General features: G+C 34.3%; 1 long non-coding RNA gene across 1 annotated transcript; it reads right to left on the reverse strand.

Annotated features, from left to right (window-relative positions):
- Positions 1-8,955: 8,955 nt before the first annotated feature.
- LOC118147809 (uncharacterized) lies at positions 8,956-18,905 on the reverse strand. Its single transcript, XR_004734408.3, has 4 exons — positions 18,809-18,905; positions 17,472-17,595; positions 14,925-15,034; positions 8,956-9,158 (listed from the first exon to the last, which is right to left on the reverse strand). It is a non-coding gene; the product is annotated as an uncharacterized LOC118147809 (long non-coding RNA).
- Between the last annotated feature and the right edge of the window lie 1,490 nt (positions 18,906-20,395).

Consider the following 20,395-nt stretch of genomic DNA (forward strand, 5'->3'; position numbering starts at 1 on the left):
TGGCTAATTTTTTGTATTTTTAGTGGAAACAGGGTTTCAATATGTTGGCCAGGCTGGTCTCAAATTCATGACCTCAGGTAATCTGACCACCTCGGCCTTCCAAAGTGCTGAGATTATATGTGTGAGGAAGCACGCCCAGTCTCTGCATTTTTTTTAAATTGTACTTTAAGTTCTGGGGTACATGTGCAGATCTTGCAGGATTGCTGCATAGGTACACACATGCCACGAAGGTTCACTGCCTCCATCCCCCCATCACTTATATCTGGCATTTCTCCCAATGTTATCCCTCCCTGACCTCCCTCTATGCTGTCCCTCCTCTCGCCCCAACACCCCGACAGACCCGAGTGTGTGATGTTCCACTCCATGTGCCCGTGTGTTCTCAATGTTCAGCACCCACCTATGAGTGAGAACGTGGTTTTTTGTTCTTCTGCCAGTTTGCTGAGAATGATGGTTCCCAGATTCAGCCATATCCCTACAAAGGACATGAACTCATCATTTTTTATGGCTGCATAGTGTATATGTGCCACATTTTCTTTATCCAGACTATCATTGATGGGCATTGGATTGGTTCCAGGTCTTTGCTATTGTAAACAGTGCTGCAGTGAACATACATGTGCATATGTCTTTATAATAGAATGATTTATAATTCTTTGGGTATAAACTCAGTAATGGGATTGCTGGGTCAAATGGAATTTCTATTACTAGATCCTTGAGGAATCACCACACTGTCTTTCACAATGGTTGAACTAATTTACACTCCCACCAACAGTGTAAAAATGTTCCTATTTCTTCACATCCTCTCCAGCATCTGTTGTCTCTGGGTGTTTTAGTGATCACCATTCTAACTGGCATGCAATCATATCTCAATGTGGTTTTGTTTCTCCAATGACCAGTGATGTTGAGCATTTTTTCATATGTTTCTTGGCCTCATAAATGTCTTCTTTTGAAAAGTGTCTGTTCATATCCTTTGCCCATTTTTGAATGGGTTTCTTTTTTCTTTGTAAACTTGCTTTAGTTCTTGGCAAATTCTGCATATTAGCCTTTTGTCAGATGGGTAGACTGCAAAAATTTTCTCCATTGGTTCACTCTAATGATTGTTTCTTTTGCTGTGCAAAAACTCTTAAGTTTGATTATATCCCATTTGTCTATTTTGGCTTTTGTTGCCAATGCTTTTGGTGTTTTAGTCATGAATTCCTTGCCTATCCTATGTCCCGAATGGTATTGCCTAGGTTTTCTTCTAGGGTTTCTAGGGTTTTTATGGTATTAGATCTCATGTTTAAATCTTACATTCATTTGAAGTTAATTTTAGTGTAAGGTGTCAGGAAGGGGTCCAGTTTCAGTTTTCTGCACATGGCTAGCCAGTTTTCCCAACACCATTTATTAAACAGGGAATCCTTTGCCCATTGCTTGTTTTTGTCAGGTTTGTCAAAGATCAGATGGTTGTAGATGTGTAGCATTACTTCTGAGGCCTCTATTCTGTTTCAATGGTCTATATCTGTTTTGGTAGCAGTACCATGCTGTTTTGATTACTGCAGCCTTGTAGTATAGTTTGAAGTCAGGTAGTGTGATGCCTCCAGGTTTGTTCTTTTTACTTAGGATTCTCTTGGCTATGTGGGATCTCTTTCGGTTCCATATGAAGTTTAAAGTGTTTTTTTTTCCTGTTCTGTGAAGAAGGTGATTGGTAGCTTGATGAGGATAGTGTTGAATCTATAAATTACTTTGGGCAGTATGGCCATTTTCATATTGATTCTTTCTAACCATTTATTTAAATAAATAAATAAATAAATAAAACAATTGTCCGCAGTGTCAACCATGATTTAGAAGGGTATCAGACTGAACTCAGGTGTTTATGAAAGGGTTTGCAAATGATAATGGAGAAAGTAGTTTTAAGGAAAATGAGGACTTTTTGCCTGAGTGACTGAAATAATATTTATAATATTAACTGAGCTAAGAAAAATGCTGTATAAGTTGGGAGTAATTAGTAAGGGAGTTTGAGCTGTAAATCTTGTATGTTTCTATCACTTTAAAATTGGCATCCAGATGGTACCCATTATTATTATTGTTTAATGTTTGTTGAGTACTGACAGTGTGCTAAGCCTCATGTGGAACACTGGAAAGGCATACATATCTGCATATTGCCACTTTCACCTCCATCTGGTCCTTTAGTTTGTTATGGTCATAATTTATTGTTATTGTAAATTTGTTACTGATTTGTTATTCACTTATTAATTATAACTACATGATAAATAGTAAAAAAAATTAAATCATATTATAAGTGCATTTATTTATCATTCAAAACCTGATGGGAGATGGATATATGACATTGCTTAAAACTTTGTTCAAATATGGGTTGTACGTATACAAGTATTTAACACTTTAGTATACAAGTATTAAATGCTTTGCAGTTTTACAAATAGCTTTACATTTGTAAACATAGCTTATCCTGAGCTTAAAAAATACAGAAAATTACTGTTATAACAACATATTTTAAAACCACAGAAAAATCCACAGAATATTACAAATGTCAGTGCTTGACACACAGAGATAAACATAAACACGTCTTTTTAAATTAAAAAATCATTACAGATTCATTTAAAATATCTTCAAAATTCAACTTCTTCTTCTCAATACTGTTTACCTCTCTCCCAGAAGTAACTACCATCATAAAGGTAACAAATTTGATCTTTCCATCCAGCGTTGTACTTTTACTACATATATGTACATCTTTAGGTACTCATATGCATTCGTTGCTGGGTCTTTGGCTGTTCATATGCATTCATATTTTCAATTTTAGTAAACATTGCAAAATTATTCTTTGATATGATTGAACTATTTTGCAATCTAAATAGGAATGTATGAGATTTTTGTTTTGTAACTGCATGTCCCATGATTTGATATTCTTTTCTTTTCTTTTAATTTAGCTAATCTTACAGTTTTGAAATGGAACCACCCTTACCCTGATTTGTATTTTCCTGATTGCTAGTTAGAATGAATATCTTTTTAAAGATTTATTAGTCGTTTGTTTATTTTTGTTAGTAATTGCCTTTTCCTATATTTTAACTATCTTCCTGTTGAAGTTTTCTATTAATTTTTACCACATAATGGAGACTTAGTTGACACATAATAAAATGTGTAATTTAAATTATATAATTTGAAAATTTTTGATTTAATTCTATCGATGAAACCATCATCACATTCAAAATAATAATTATTAGAAATTAATATATTCTCAAAAACAATTTTTTTCTGTTATGTATTTTGTAACATCTTCTATTACTGGCTTATTGTTTATTATGACATTTTTGATCAAAATTTTAAACATCAAAGTATTGCATCTACTAATCTACTTTTTAAATAAATGTTGCTATTTATATTATGTCAAAGAAATACTTTCTAGGTCTGAAAACTCAAGGATGTCCTCCTATGTTTTATTCTAATATTTTAAAAGCACTTGCTCTTATATTGAGGTAATTAATTCATATGAGATTTATTTTTATGGTTTGAAGAGAAATTAAATTAGAGAACTGAATTTAATCTTTTTCTGGGTAAATAGCCAGTCGTTTCACTGCACACCGTATTTCCTCTTTAATCCCTATTGATCTGTAATATTACAGCTATCACCAATCTTTTTATGTACTTCAGGCTGTTTCTCAAAACTTTAATCTGTTACGTTGAATTGTTTCTTTATTTCTATACCAATATTACAGCAATAGGATTGTTAATACATTGCAATCAAGCATTGTATCAGGAAAGGCTTTTTCCTTTTATATAATTTGTCATTTAATAATGCCTATTTTTTCTTCACTCTAGTTTATTCTGTTTCTGTCTTTATCTCTTCACTTCTATTTCTATCTCAATCTATCTCTCTTTATCAACGTATGTAATTTTAATCAGAATTATGTTAAGTTAACAAAGTTGGAAAATTTTCTATTTTAATACTAGTACCTTCTATATGCTAATATTACATTTCTCCCCATTAATTCAGTTCAAGTTATACACCCTTCACATTTGTTTTATGTATTCTTATGTGCCTTACAATTTTTGTGCTATTGCAAATGTTTCATATTATTCTATTACATTTTCTATTCAGATATTCATGGTATTTAACAATTTTATTTATTTTTTCTACATTGACTAAATATCTTGCAATAATATTTTCTGATTATTTTCTATGTATTATGAGCATATACTCTTTAGCATTCTATGTCAATAATATTAACCTCTCTTCTGTTAATTTCTTATTCTTGTCTTTTTCTCTTATTCCCTCTCATTCTTCTCTTTTTCTTGCCTTTTCTAATGTGTTTGAATTGTCTGTTAAATATTAGATAGCCATAGCAATAGTAAACATATAATCTGAATTCTTACATTAATTACAATGTACCTAAAATTTTATCAACACTTACTATATTAAGTAGGTAAGCAATTTAAATATTATTGCTCTCTCTTGATAAGTTCCACTGATGGAGGTACATCTTACACACACACACTGACACACACATTGCTACATCAGATTAGCTTGATTTATTTAATATACTCATATTTATATTCATAAGAAAGGATGTGCTATAATTTTCTTTTGTGTTCTTATATTTTGTGTTATCAATTTTTGTCACTCTGATAAAATTAGCTGCACACTCTTTTGATTCTCTAAAATATTTAACATAAGAGATATACAGTCTTATATTAATTTGTACATTCATCTCTACTACGCCCTCTCTTTCATGTATTTTAGGTTTATTTTGTGGATCTTTCTCTAGCTTCTTGATCTAAATTCTTAGCTCATTTAGTTTCAGTTTTTATTGGTTTTGATTACAAAATATGTTGTTTGCTAACTAAACAAAACAGTTTTTAAAACTTTTGAAAGTTTTCAAAAGAAATTATTTGTGACCTGGTCAAAATACAATTGTAAATGCATGCTTAAAATAAATTTGTATTCTCTTCTTGGCATATATATAGTTAATATGAAAATATGTATAACATAATTCTATATAATTAAATAACTATTATATAATATATAACTATTATAGGTGAAAACTATAACTATATTATAGGTGATACATTATTTATAGTTTATAAAATTATGTAAAAATTTAAAAAGTTTTATTAATACAATTATATGTAATTTATATATGTATATAATTATATGTAATTGTGTTGTACACATATGTTAACCACTACTATCGATCTGCTTAATATAGCACACTGTGGCACTGGTCAAAGGATAGGCCTATAGCATAATAACTAACAGAGAGTCCAGAGATAGCCCCACGCATATATGGTTAATTAATTTTCGTCAAGGCTGTCCAGGCAGTTAAACGGTAAAAGACTAGTCATTCAAGCAAATAGTGATGAACACAATTGACCATTTTTAGCCAAAACATTTAATCCTACCTTGCATCATACAAAAGTTAACTTGCAATAGATCATAAATTGAAATATTAAACTTAAAGTTATAATACTTGTGAAATAAAACACAAGAAAAATGTCTGTGAGCTTGGATCAAGAAAAATTTTTATTTAGAACTCAAAAATGATGAACCAATTTTTAAAAATCAATAAATGTCTTCTTCAAAATTAAAAGGTTGTTTTTCAAAGAACACTGTTAAGAAATAAAAAGATAACCCTTCAGACTAGAAGCCATTATTTACAAAATACTTTTCTGATAAAAGACTTGTATCTGGAATATACAAAAAGCTATTATAACTTATTAAGAAAAAATAACCCAATAAAAACTACATAAAATATTAGAGCAGAAAGTTTACCAAAGACAAATAAATAGCCACTAAGAACGTGAAAACATGCTCATTATTATTAGTCATTAGTAGAATGCAAATTAAAACCACAACAAGATATCATTACATATTTATTAGAATGGCTAAAAAAAACCTGATAAGACCAAATACTGGTGAGAATATGAACTATCTGGAACACTTACATTTTTTTTTTTTAAATTTTTTATTGGATTATAGGTTTTGGGGTACATGAGCAGAGCATGCAAGACAGTTGCGTAGGAACACACATGGCAGTGTGCTTTCTTTTCTTCTCCCCTTCACCCACATTTGGCTTTTCTCCCCAGGCTATCCCTCCCCACCTCCCCCTCCCACTGGCCCTCCCCTTTTCCCCCCAATAGACCCCAGTGTTTAGTACTCCCCTTTCTGTGTCCATGTGTTTTCATTTTTCATCCCCCACCTATGAGTGAGGAACACTTACATATTAAGTGATAATGCCAAATAGTGCAGACATTTTAGAAATCAGTTTGTTTACTTTTTACAAAGTAAAACATTTATCAATTGACCTACCTATTCCAATTCTAGATGGAGAAATAAAATATATATTCACAAAAAATCTGTGTGGAAAAGTTTATTGCAGCTTTATTCATAATTGCTGAAAACTAGAAACAAATGTCGATCAGTAAATTGATAACTCAACTGTGGAACACCACCCAATGGAATACTCTTCAGCAATAAAATGGAAATAAGTAGTGATACATACAACATCATGGATGAATCACAAATACTTTATACTAACTGAAAGAAGCCAGATTCAGAAGGCTACACATTGTTGAATTGCCTTGATAGGATGCTGAGGAAAGCCACAACTATACAGTCTTAAAAAGGAATAGTGTTAGCTAGAGAGGCTGGATGTGAGGAAGATGGATTGACTACAAAAGAGAATCTGGGAACTTTCTGGGGTAATGCAAATGCTCACTAAATAGTGGTTGCAAAACTGTGTATTTGTTTAAAAATGAATGAAATGTAGAAAAATATAATTTTATTGTTTGTGGATTATAATCCAATAATGCTGACTTAAATTTTTAGGAGAATTTTAATATAGAGAACTTACATTTATTTTATGGGGACAGTACTCCTAAATGTTTTACGTTTTTGATACTATTTTAGATCTCACATATAGAGCATGTCCTCAATAACTCAAAGATTTATAAAGAAGAAAAAAAGGACATAATTTTTATGTGCTTCTTGAAAATTCTGTCTTTAAATGTTTCTTAAACCATAAAATTGTGTTTAATTTTATTGTCTTGGTTAAGTTCCAAAAATATCTGCTGCACTGTTAATTAATTCTAATTTGTAAAAAATGCTTTTGGATTTTTCCTTGTACACAGTTGCCTCATTAGTGGATTACAAACATTCTTTTTTTTTTTTTTTTTTTTTTTTTTTTTTTCTGGAACCAGTTTGAATGTGAGTATCCTCTGATTTACTGAGACACAAAATGAAACACTGGTCTGAAAACAGAGGTCTCACATAAGGCATGCCCTCAATAACTCACAGACTTAAAAAGAAGGAAGAAAAAGCACATAATTTTTTTCTATGCTAACTTAATTGATTACCTCACTCAAAGGATTACCTCACTTTTGAGAATATTTATAAGAATAAATTTAATTAACTAAACGTGAGCCATTCCCTTATGCAAGCCAAGAGGCTAACAGTATTTTCAAAGTAAATAAAATCCTTATTTGAGTAAAGATATGTGGTCCTGTATAAACTCAGATTCATATTTTATTTGATGCTATTGGCAGCTTTTTGGAGTTACTTTTTTCAAAGATCGACATTCCTTAATCACTGTAAATTTTCAAGATCAAATAAGGAATATGTGATTCCAACACTTAAACATAAATGGTTTTGCCATCTGTGGGGAGAAAATCACATAGAGATGACCTCAAGCACTATTATCAGAAGCTGGAAATAAAACCAAAGACCCTGCCAGACTTCTAGGATCAAACACCTGTTCATTACTAACGACTCTTTGCATTTTTTGTTAATAATACTATTGTTAAATAAAAACTGAAAAAAATATTAAAAATAGTGTTAAATAACATTTTTAGAATGCAATAAATTAGAAATCAGTCAAGATCTATGGACTACTTAGCTAATAATAATAATTTATTAAAATTTTGGACTTAGCACAAAGTTAAATAATTTTTAGGACATAACAGTGTGAATTGTGTAAAAAAATAATAACATTACTAGGGCTAACTCAAGAAAGTTTGTGCCTCCTATAAATATACGTACTATGTCAGCCTATATGTAGGTACAGTATAGTGGCCCTCTATATCTGTGAGTTTTGCATTCTTCAAATTGACCAATCATGGATCCAAGATATTTAGAAAAAAATGGACAATTATATCCGCAATAAATAAGTACACACATTGTTTTCTTGTCATCATTTGTGACAATATAGTATAACAGCTACTTACATAACATTCACCTTCTATTAGTTATTATAAGTAATCTAAAGACAATTTGAAGTGCAAAGGAGGTAAGATGTTTATAGGTTATATGCAAATAATATATGTCATCTTATATAACAGACTTGAGCATCAGCATATTTTTGTATCACCGTGGACAGGGGTGGGGAGCTGAAACCAGTTCCCCATGGATTGAAAGGGGTTACCATATATAAACTTTCTAAGCATCAAGTATGTCCTTAGCACACAATTTTAGATAGAATTGCATTAAAACCTATATAATAATTTAGAGAGAACTGACATCTCTACTATGTTGAGGTTTATAATCCGTGAGCATGGTATATCTTCTTATTCATCTAGGTACTTCTTTGATTTCTTCCATCAGCATTTCATAGGTTTTTGGACACATTTTATCTGAAGCAAGTTTAACTGGTATTGTTTCAATTTTCAACAAAAAGGTAGTTGATTTTTGTGCATTGTTCATAAATCCTGCAAACTTGTTGAATTCTCTAAATAGGCCCAGGCTTTTTAAAAATAGATTTTTTAGGATTTTCAGTGCAGACGATCATATCATATGCAAACAGGAACAATTTTATTTCTTCCTTTCCAATCTGTATGACTTTTTTTTTCTCCTTTTTGAACTGGCTAGAACTTCTCATTGATTAGAGTAGTAAAAGCAGACATCTTTACCTTGTTTCAATCTTGGAAGGAAAATATTTTGTCTTTTAGTCTTAAATGTGATGTTAGATGCCCTTTATTAGATTGAGGTAACTCCACTTTATTTCTAATGTGCTGAGAGTTTGTTCTTTTCTTGATTTTAATCATGAATTAGTGCTGGATTTTTGTTGAATGTTTTTCTGTGTTAATGCATACAATCACGTGAATTTTCTTCTTCAGTCTGTTGATATGGTGAACTAAATTGATTGATTTTCAAATGTTGAACCAGTCTTTCATACCTGGAAAAGATTCCATATGTAACGATGATTAATTATTTTTATACATTGCTGGATGTAATTTGCTAATGCTAAGTGCTTTTATGTCTAAGCTCATGAGAAATACTTGTCTGTGTTTTCTCTTTTTTGTCCTTTTTACTTTGTACTGTTTTTGTAGGTTTGTATGCTAGATATAGAGAGTATCTAGACAATATAAATTTGAAAAGCTCTTGGAACAATGTTCTCACAGCTTCTTTGTCTTCTTTTTCCCAACTTTGTGGAAATTCACCCTACACGTGCAAATCTTAGGAAGACTCAAAAAAACTTGATCAGATTTCTAGATTTTTGTGTAGACCTTTCACAACTCTGCTCTGCATCTTGCAGTTAATTTAGCCTTCCTAATCGGTGTCTTCTCAAATTAGTGACACTTCTGTGTTTTTTTTGAGGGGTGAGGGAGAATTCCTCTCTACGACAGTTAATTTTGTATGTCAACTTGGTTGAGCCATAAGGCCCAGATAAATGATTATATTTTTAGATGTTCCTGTGAGGGTGATTTTTTTTGCTAAAATTAACTTTTAAATCTGTGGACTCTGAATAAAGCAGATTGTCCTTCATAATGTGGGTGGGTCTCACCTAATTAGTTAAAGGCATGAATTAAACAAAAGACTGACCTCCCCAGCATGAGAGAATTCTGAAGCAAATGAATTTCAGTCTTAAACAGCAACATTAGCTATTCCCCAAGTCTCCTGCCTAATGGCCTTTGGACTTGAACTGGAGCACCGGCTTGGCCCTGAGTCATCTCTAGTCTGCTGGCCCACCTTGCAGATTTTGGACTTACCAGTCTTAATAATGCATGAGTCAATTTATCAAAACAGTGTATTTTTTTTCTGGAAATACATATGCTATTGGTTTTATTTCTCTGGAAAACCCCGACTAATGAACTCTCTCTGCTCTATAATCTGAAATATAAGAAAAATTGTGTAACATAGTGCTCATTTTATTTACTTCATTTCTTTCAGAGACCACAGTTCTGTGCCACTTGCAGTTCAATATTTAAACATTTATTTCATGGATTTTTCTGTATTTCATATATTTCTCTGTTTTCTAATTACGTTTTAGGGCGTGCGGTTCAATCCAGTTCTTAATACTTCATTAAGGCTACAAATTAAAATCTAATTTAATTTAAAGTCTAAGAAAACAACTCAGTTCCCATGTCCCCTATAATATTTTGTTTCTGTTCTCCAAATACATGTTAGTCCTTTTGTTAATTTGTCTGTAAATGAAAATGTGAATGCTTTTTATTTTACACAAAGAAGATATAACATTTATCTATAGTCAAATACACATGAGTTTAAATACTAATTCTACCACATACTAAGTGCAATGAGCAATTTATGTGCCTTCTCAGATCTATTATTTCCTCATTTGACAACTGTGAGTAATAATTACTTAATAGAATTATTGGACATAAAGCACCTGGGACATTGTGTACCCTCAATAATTGCCAGTGTACTAAGAATAATTTCCTGGGAAATTCTTGATATGGTGCACAGCAAACCAAAGTTGTATAGATGATAATCTCTGATACCCAACTCTGTGTAGTAGCAAAAGCTGGTGCAATTGGTATAAGTAGATGATAGCAGTTTGGGAATTTCTGCAAATATTGTCCACCAGAAATACTGGTAGTATATCCCTGTACAATTTTATGGTCCCAGGCAGTATTAATAATAGCACAATGGATTGGAAAAAATAAAATCAAAGGAGAAGAAGATGGAAGAAATCATGCAGATGAAACATACCCTAGAGTCTTCAGAAATAACTGAGACTTCTGGAGTATCAAAGGTTTAGCAATTTCTGATATAAGTGAGTTAGAAAAATATAGCTATATTTTTTGTTTTAGGCCTGTGAGGTTGTAATATTTAGAAGTTTCACTCAAGTTAATTAGGCATAACATTTCCTTTGAAGTTATTAAGATATCCAAATTTAATGGGTTGTGATAATTTAATTCAGTAATTATTATTCAGTAAATATTGAATATATGTGGGGTAGGCAGAATGTTCCCCCAAAGATGTCCATACACTAATCATTGGACTTTAAGAATAGATTACCTCAACTGGCAGAAGAGACTTTACAGTCATAATTAGAAGTAGAGAGTTTAAAATAGAGAAATTATTCTGGATAGTCTGGATGGGCTCAATTGAATCACACAAACTGCTGAAACAGAGATGTTATTTATTAGAAGTAGAAAGTTTAAAATAGGCAAGTTATTCTGGATAGTCTGGTGGGCTCAATTTAATCACATAAACCATTGAAAACAGAGAAGTTATTTGGTGGGGGGCAAAGGAGGTCTGTAAGGAGGGCAAGTCAGAGAGAATCAACATGAGAAGGGCTTGACTTGGCCTTTCTGGTTTGAAGCTGGTGGGAGAAACACCATGAGAGTACAGGTGGCCTCATGGAGCAGTGATAGGCTCTCTGCTGACAGTCAACACATAGAGAAGGACCTTAGCTATACAGGCACAAGGAAATGAATTCTGCTAAGAACTTACACAAGCTTGGAAGTAGAGTCTCCTTTAGAGCCTCCAAAACTTGACCCTATTGATACCTTGATTTCGGTTTTGTGATACTTAAAAAAAAACAAAAACAGAAAAACAGAAAAGCCATTCTGTATCAGGATTTTGACCAAAGAACAGGGAAAAGTTATATTGCTTTTCCCCCAAGTTTATGAAAATTTGTTACCTCAGCAACAGAAAACTAATACAGCAAATAATATAAAAACATTTTTTCTAGGTGCTAGAGAAGTAAAGAAATTAATAAAATGTGATGGAGCCATTTCCATCATTTAGAGTTACAAATAGGTCAAGAAAAGGCAAGAAAGTAGAGGGATTTCCTTTGATTCAAAATATTAAGAGGGACTGCCTATAAAAATTGAAATATGAGTTGAGCTAAGGAGCATTTTCAAGATAAAGTGAATTTTGCTGAAACGAATATTTATGTCAATTTATGAACAACATTCTCTATTCCTTCCATAAGGCTAAGAGTGATCATTCCAATGTGGTTTTCTTTGAATGTTCATATAGTCTGGATAAACGTTAACTATCTCTACCTTTTCTGATGGATGGATAGGTCAGTAGATAGCAGGATAATATATGTACATAAATTTAAGAATGGATTGTCCTAAGAATAATGCACATGAATTTATATGAAACACACTTGATTTCCCTTTATTTTTCTCCTTAACCTTTTGTAGATTATAAAATTAATGTTTGTGTAAAATTTAAATATGCCAGGACTTCAGAGAAAGTCAAAATCTCCTGAAGTCATACCAAGTGACAAATACATTACATATTAGAATGTAATTTTCTAGTCTTTTCTCTAAACAACGTATTACACAAATATTATAGTTATTTGTTTAACACCAAATTGGAATCATAAAACATTAAATATTTTTGTAAAATTTTCACGTTATTATATTATATAAAATATTACATCCCATTGTTAATGCTGGCATCACAGCAGCACCCTATGTGTCATCAATTACTTGGAAAAATAGAATGTTTTCTAAATTTTTACTATTTTAAGAAATACTGTTGTAAAAACTATTCTAGAATAACGTATTAGAAATTATTACTTCTTTAGAGAAAGCATTCTATCTCCAATGAAACATACTGCCTTAAATTGTCTCATAAATGGTGTACCATAGAACCAGTGCCTACAGGAGACACAACAGATCAAACTGGTGACAACAAAGCAACCATATTTTGAGATACGGAGTTAATGTGTCAAAGTAACAAAAAGACAAATATAGTTCCTACAAATTAGTTTTGAGCAAAAACCTGGGAAGGTATCAAACTGTGGACGTATGAAAATGCTGTATTTTTTTAAAATAGGGCAGCTATTAAGTTGCTTTTAGCTAACGAGTTTTCTTGTTATTATATTCTCATACTAAGGATCAGTCAGTTAATATTTTGATCAGGATTTTAAAATTTCCCTTGCACAACAAGTAACAGATCTCTCTTGCCCTTAAAGCTAATGGATTATACAGATTTCCAAACCCAATTATCCTTGCTAAAGGAAAAGAGAAACAAAAATCTAACAGCAATAGAATGCATTTCATGAGCTGGCCACTACTCTGGCAACTCATAGATCTTATTTAATCCTCACCCCAAACCCTGTGAAATAGATAAATATATACTCCATTTTGTAGATAAGGAAATTGAAAGTCTGAGCACTTAAACAATATTAATATATCTGAAGTAGCATTGCTAATAAGTGGAAAAACCAAATTCAAAAACCACATCTGCAGTCTTAAAACTCAGATTTTCCTCAGCTAATGCTGTTCCTACCATGAGATGAAGGAGTGGAATGAGGATGCAGTGAAGAAAAGAAGAGAAAATTATAAAAAGAAATGAGAAAGAAAATAGAGGGAGGGAGAGAAGAGAGAGGCAGGAGAAGCAGGGAGAGCTGGAATAAGGGAATAACAATGTGATGTCAACATTTTTTTCTTATGCCAGTAAGTGCATAAGCTTGAATGACATAAATAGAAAAATTGTCCTTAGGCAACACCCAAAGAAGAAATAATCAGCTTTTGTTTCCAGTAGTTTTTCTCTAAAATATTTTTTTCAAAGTGTGAAACTATAATAGAATTACTTTTCCTCATCTCAGGCAGGCCTTTATCAGTTTCATCTTCATAGTTGAAAGGAATGTCAATGGTACTGCTGAAAGAACTTGATGGCATTAAAGACCTAAATTCTAAAATCTTCATACTTAATTTCTTTTTTGGTATTTATGTATCTCAAGCTATGAAACTTGAGTTACTTTTGCTTTTGAGTTGGCTGATTATTTCAGCTAGTTCTCAGAAATCTATGTATCCCATCTCTTCAGAAAAGAACATTCTAAGGGCCGGGTGCGGTGACTCACGCCTGTAATCCCAGCTACTCGGGAGGCTGAGGCAGGAGAATTGCCTGATCCCAGGAGGCGGAGGTTGCGGTGAGCCGAGATTGCGCCATTGCACTCCAGCGTGCATAACAAGAGTGAAACTCCGTCTCAAAAAAAAAAAAAAAAAAAAAAAAAATTCTAAAAGTTCCCTGTCATTTGGAAGTAAGATACTGTATTCATCAAACCTCCTTCCGTGGATTGACTCTCTTGTTTCAAGGTGTGAAATAGTCTCTTCAATGCCAAACTGTATTGTCCCTCACCTGACTACGTCCATGTCTTCTGTGTCAAATGCCTAGCTAGACCTACATATACATGTAAAAACTGATACAGAGATCAAACCTCAGTGGATAGCTCAAAATAAAACAAAATGACAATTATCTATTAGAAAAAAGCTGATGTTTCTAACAACTATAATGAATAAAATACTTAGTACATCTAACATTCTTTGCCATATAAGAAAAATAAGGTGTTCACATTGGACCATTATTGGTGTTTTCTCTAAGTGAAAAGCATATCTAGAATAATTATTTTTTTCTAAGTGATTTTAAACAGAAATATAATATTTGCGTCCTTAAATGCATAAAAACATTTATTCAATGATATTTTTAATCATGTTTCCATATGTTTTTTTCACACTCCCTTTAATGTTACCTGACCATTATTTTACATCTAAACTCCAAATTATTAGTACTATGGTTAAATAGAGCCAACAGAATAAGCAAACAATCATCAGCCAAAGTTTTCACTTCTGCCTTTACAAAGACAATACATCTGAAAAGAAAGATCTATCACCAAGGAAACACCAAATCACCAAGGTTTCTATTTCCCAGAACAGACCGGTAAACTAGGACCCACCTTTCAGGTTTGGTTACCAAATACACTATTGAAATTTACTCATGCAGTTTTCTCTTTCAGACATTAGCTGTGTCAATATGCATTCTTTTTATATCTCATTTTCCAGTTTCCTTCAAGAAAAAAAGAAGAGATATAGAGAGTGAATGAATGATGTGTTTTGGGGCTCTGTATTTATAGAAACCCCAGGACTTTTACATCTATAGCATCAGCTTGCTATTATATCAAGAATACTGGCTACAATTATATTACTTACCCAGGGCCTGTTGCATATTTATAATAGTGCTTAGTGCAAAATGAAAATATGTTATTCCTTATTCAAAAAGCAGGGGAAAAGTGTTATTAAAAGTGTTACCATTTTTCTTTCTTGCATAGTTTTTCTCTTGACTTGTCATTGGTTTTTTTGTTTGATATTATGTAATTCCAAGTAAAAAGATTAATTTTTTAAAGATGCATATTACTGTATATTGTGAAATGCCAATTTTAATTTAAATATCAGATCACTTACGTTGCATGTGGAATCATCAAAATTACGCCACTTGTATTTTATAGTTTGGAAACACACAAGAGTTTCATTCTCGCCAGAGCAGTGAAGCTGAACAAAACCAAAACAACTGCTTTTACTTTATTTCTTGATACCTGCACCTTCTAGTAACACCTTCTACTTTTATTTTAGTAATAAGTAAAGAAGAATTGAAAGCCAGAGGAATGATGTTTTCTTTTATTTTTCCTTTTTCTTCTATGTTATTATTTTCAGTGCAAGTGGTTGGCCAATACAAAGAAGTAACATGAATGAGTAAGGATGTGACAAGGTTCTTTGGCCATTCCCTTGCCAAAGCAAGTTTTGGTTCATTTAGAAAGCATGATTTTTGGGGGTTGTCAGTGCCACTAAATCAGTTGCAGGCATAGCACTCTTGTCATACACACAAGTATATATGTGTCTATCTGGATCTCAAGAGTCTCTCTGGATCTCAGGTCCACTGGAATTCTGTGCTCACGGTACAATGTTGTCCATTGAAAAACAAGACATACATACTGTACAAAATCCACATCCATTGTTCTATCTGGACATCACTTACGAAGCATAAGTTTAGAGTTCCTAGATAAAATTATTAAGATTTTCCAAGATAATGACAGCAGAGCATTAAAACAAGTACGTACCCCTTCTGAGCTTGAGGACCTATATGAATGCACAGTTTGCATGTTCATAAAGCCATTCTTGTAACTGACATTCATTGACTGCCTGCATATCCAGTGCTTTATATGCATTTTTCCAATCATAAGATTGTTATCTTGACTTTACAGAGAATAACCTAAGTTTTTGAGATTAATTAATCATTTACTAATCAACATATTCAATTGAAGAATGAGTCAGAGATCAAACTACAACAAAATCTGGACGTGGACAATTTTAACTAGTCCTTTAACATTGCCAGAATATATAATCAACATTGATGGAATTGTTTATACAGTATGGCTTATAGAAATAAGTATTACTAATTTGTAGTTATACTATGGGCAGTCCTCACTTCCATGGTATTATGTTAACTGAAGCTTACGCATGTTAGTGTAATGCAGTCACTCTCCATTGCCACGAAATGGTGCAGAGCAAGTACTACTTACATAATTTATTATGTTTATATAGTGGTTTGCCATTTGTCATTTTTATTGTTGTTGTTCATTATGGTATTATTTACTGTGCTGTGATGGTTAATTCCAGCAGACCTAAAATTAGTCTGAGTAGGATTGCTAAAGCATCTGCGTAATACCCTTGGTCAAGGCATGAAATGTACTTAATATTGTTGATTTGTAATCATGTGTCCCAGGACTTTTATACCAGTTTGTAAAGTGAGACTGGCAATTGTACCTGGTCTCAGTGCAGAGCCCAGAGTATTCTACCATTGGGGCTGGTACCATACCGTTGTAGGAATATGCTTACATGGTCTACAGAGTATTAGATAATCCCTGGTTCCCGGGTGAGTTGTGCACAAATTGGTAGTACCTGATTTGAGAGAAAAAAAAAATATCCACACAGTCCTTACACACAGTTGGGGGTCATGCCTGGCCTCTCAGGTCCTCTTGTTATAAGGCCTTTGGCTGTGATACAAATCCTTGCTTAAATGCTATTTCTCTATTGCATCTATTTGTAAACTATAAATTTATCTGCATTGTCATTTGGAATCCTAATCACCTTTAGCAAGGAATCCTCTCTACCACCATTAGTAAATGTACATGTGATATTTTCAGCAATTTTATGTGAACGGTATTTTGAATTTTGTTGCTTTTAAAAATGTGGATAACCAATACCATAATCAGGATATAGGTAAATTCTCTTACCCTGAAATATATCTTGTGCCTGATTACACTTGACCACCCCTGCCCTACACCCTGCAACCAGGCTTTAAAAGTTCATTACAAGAGGGGAGGTGAAGTAATATGGCAGAATAGAAAGGTTCACTGATCATCCCTCCCTACAAAGACACCAACTTAACAACTACAGAGAAAAAACACCTGCATAGGAACCAAAAATCCGGTAAGCACTTATAGTACCTGGTTTTAACTTCATATTGCTGAATGAGGCACTGAAGAGAATAAAATACAGTCCTTAATCACTTACGCCACTCCTTCCTCACCTCCAACCGCAGTGTTCTGCTGTGGAGACCCTCTCCAGCTGCTGGGGGAGGAAGAACAAAACAACTGTCAGGAATCGAACTCCCTGTTGTTCTGTTAGACCAGAAAGGAAAACCAGACAAAACTCAGATGAAATCTTCCCACAAAGGGAGCATTTAAATCAATCTTAGCAAAAGGGGAATCTCTGATCTCAGCAGTTTGAACATGAGCACCTGCAAACAAACCTCTGCACTGAGGGCCAAAGTGCTCTGCCTCCCTAAGTAAACTTGAAAGGCAGTGTAGGCCATAAGAAATGCAAGACCTAGGTGAGTCTTGGGGCTGACTTAGGCCTGGAGACAGTAGACTCTGGGTGGCAGGGGTCACACAACATACTGAGACACCAGCTGGTGAAGCCAAGGGAGTGCTGGGATTACCCCTTCCCTTATCCCAGGCTGCACAGCTCATGGCTTCAAAAGAGATCCCTTCCACTTGAAGAGAGGAGAGGAAAGAGTGGGGAGAACTTCATCTTGCTTCATGATCCCACCTCGGCCACAGCAGGACAGGGCACTGTTCAGAGTTATGAGGCCCTTGTTCCAGGCCCTAGCTCTTAGATGACATTTCTAGGCATACTATTGGCCAGAAGGAAAGGAAGCCTTTTCAGTCACACCAGTATTCATCACCTGCTAACTGAAGAGTTTCTGGGCCCTGAATTACCTGCAGTGATACCCAGGTACTACATCAAGGGCCTTGGTGAGCCTTTGAGAATTGGTGGCTTCAGGTGAGACTCAGCATGTTACCATTTACAGTGGCTACAGGGAAAAAGTCTTACTGCTTGAGAAAAGCAGAGGGAAAAGTAAAGGAGATGTTATCTTGCATACTAGATACCAATACCACCACAGGGGGTAGAATACAGTTTAGCTCCTGGGGGTCTCTGATTCTAGGGCTCGACTCTTAGATGGCATTTCAGGACCTTCCCTGGGCCAGAGGGGATCTATTACCCTGAAGGGTGAATCGCAGGCCAAGCAGCATTTACCACAAGCTGACTTAAGAGACCTTGGGCCTATCTGTGGTAGTCTGTCAAAAGTCCTCATGGCCAGGGTTGGAGGTACCTGTGTGGTGAGGCTCCTCTGACTTGAGTGGAAAGAGCAGGGAAGAATGGGAAGGACTCTGTCTTGTGGCTTGAGTGCCAGCTCAGCTGCAACACAATAGAATACCAGGGCACCTTCTAAGGTTTTTTATTCTAGTCCTTGATTCCAAGATAGCACTTCAGTACCCACCTGGTGAATGGGGAATATCATTTCCTGCCCTGAAGGGAAAGATACAGGCTTAGGATGGCTTGCCACCTGCTGATTGTCTAGCCCCACAGCCTTGAGTGAACATAGACAGTAGCCAGGGAGTGGTTACAGCAAGCCTTGGGTGAGACACAATGCTATGCTGGTGTCATAGTGGTGGTGGCCACAGAAGTGCTTGTGTCACTTCATGCCCAGCTGTAGGTGGCTCAGAACAGAGAGAGAGAGAGACTGTATGTTTGAAAGAAAGTAAGAGAAAGGAAGAAGAGTCTCTGCCTGGTAATCCAGAGATTTCTCCTCGATCTTGTCCAAGGCCATCAAGGTTATACCTCTACAAGTGTGCAAGAACCACAGCATGCTGGGTTTCAGTACCCCCTAAGGCAGAATCAGCTTATATTACAACACCCAGGTTCATTCAAATATCTGAAAAGTCTTCCCAAGACGGATATGTACAAATAAACCCAGGCAACGAATACTACAATAATTCTTCAAAGCCCAGACACTGAAAAATATCTGCTAGGATTAACATCATCCAGAAAAACAGGATCTCACCAAATTAACTGATAAAGCGTCAAAGACAAATCCTGGAGAAACAGATATATGGGACTTTTTAGACAGGTAACTCAAAAGAGCTGTGTTGAGGTAACTCAGAAGACATTCAAGATAACACAGAGAAGGAATCCAGAATTATATTAGATAAATCTAAGAAAGAGAATGAAGCCATTACAAAAGAATCAAACAGAAATTCTGGAGGCGAAAAATGTAACTGGCATACTAAAGAATACATCAGAGTCCTTTACCAACAGAATGGATCAAGCAGAAGTAAGAATTAGTGAACTTGGAGACAGACTATCTGAAAATACACAATCAGAGGAGACAAAAGAAAAAAAATTTAAATATGAAGCTCACGGAACATAGAAAGTAGCCTCAAAAGGGCAAATCCAAGAGTTTATTGACTTTAAAGAGGAAATAGAGAAAGAGAGGTAAAATGTTTCTTCAGAGACAAAAACAATGAATTTCCCAAACCTAAAGAAAGATATCTCTATCTAAGAACAAGAAGGTTACAGAATAGCAAGCAGACTTAACCCAAAGAAGACTACCACAGACATTTAATAATCATACTCCCAAATATCAAGGATAAAGAAAAATCCTAAAAGCAGCAAGAGAAAAGAAACAACATACAATGGAATTCCAATATGCCTGGCAGCAGTCTGTTCAGTGAAAACCTTATAGGCCAGGAGAGAATGGCATGTCATAAAGAGCTGAAGGAAAGAAAACTTTTAGCCTATATTAATAGTATATCAGGTTAGAGATATCCAAGATGACTTATCGCTGACTGATCGCTAACAGCTCAGGATTGTAGCTCCCAGTGAAAGTGCAGAGAATGAGAGGATGCCACACTTTCAGACAAATTTTTGTCACTCACAGCCCAGAAGATTCCCAGTGGAGGAGCCCCACGGGTTGCCAGAGCAACTCTTGTGGCTGGCACAGCGGTTTTGCTGGCACCTTGGCACGGCAGCTCTTGGCACAGAATAAACGGGACTAGTTCCCCTTCTGACCGATGTTTGGAGCTCT

This window comes from Callithrix jacchus, chromosome 15 (assembly GCF_049354715.1).
Source record: "Callithrix jacchus isolate 240 chromosome 15, calJac240_pri, whole genome shotgun sequence".
Lineage (NCBI taxonomy): Eukaryota > Metazoa > Chordata > Mammalia > Primates > Cebidae > Callithrix > Callithrix jacchus.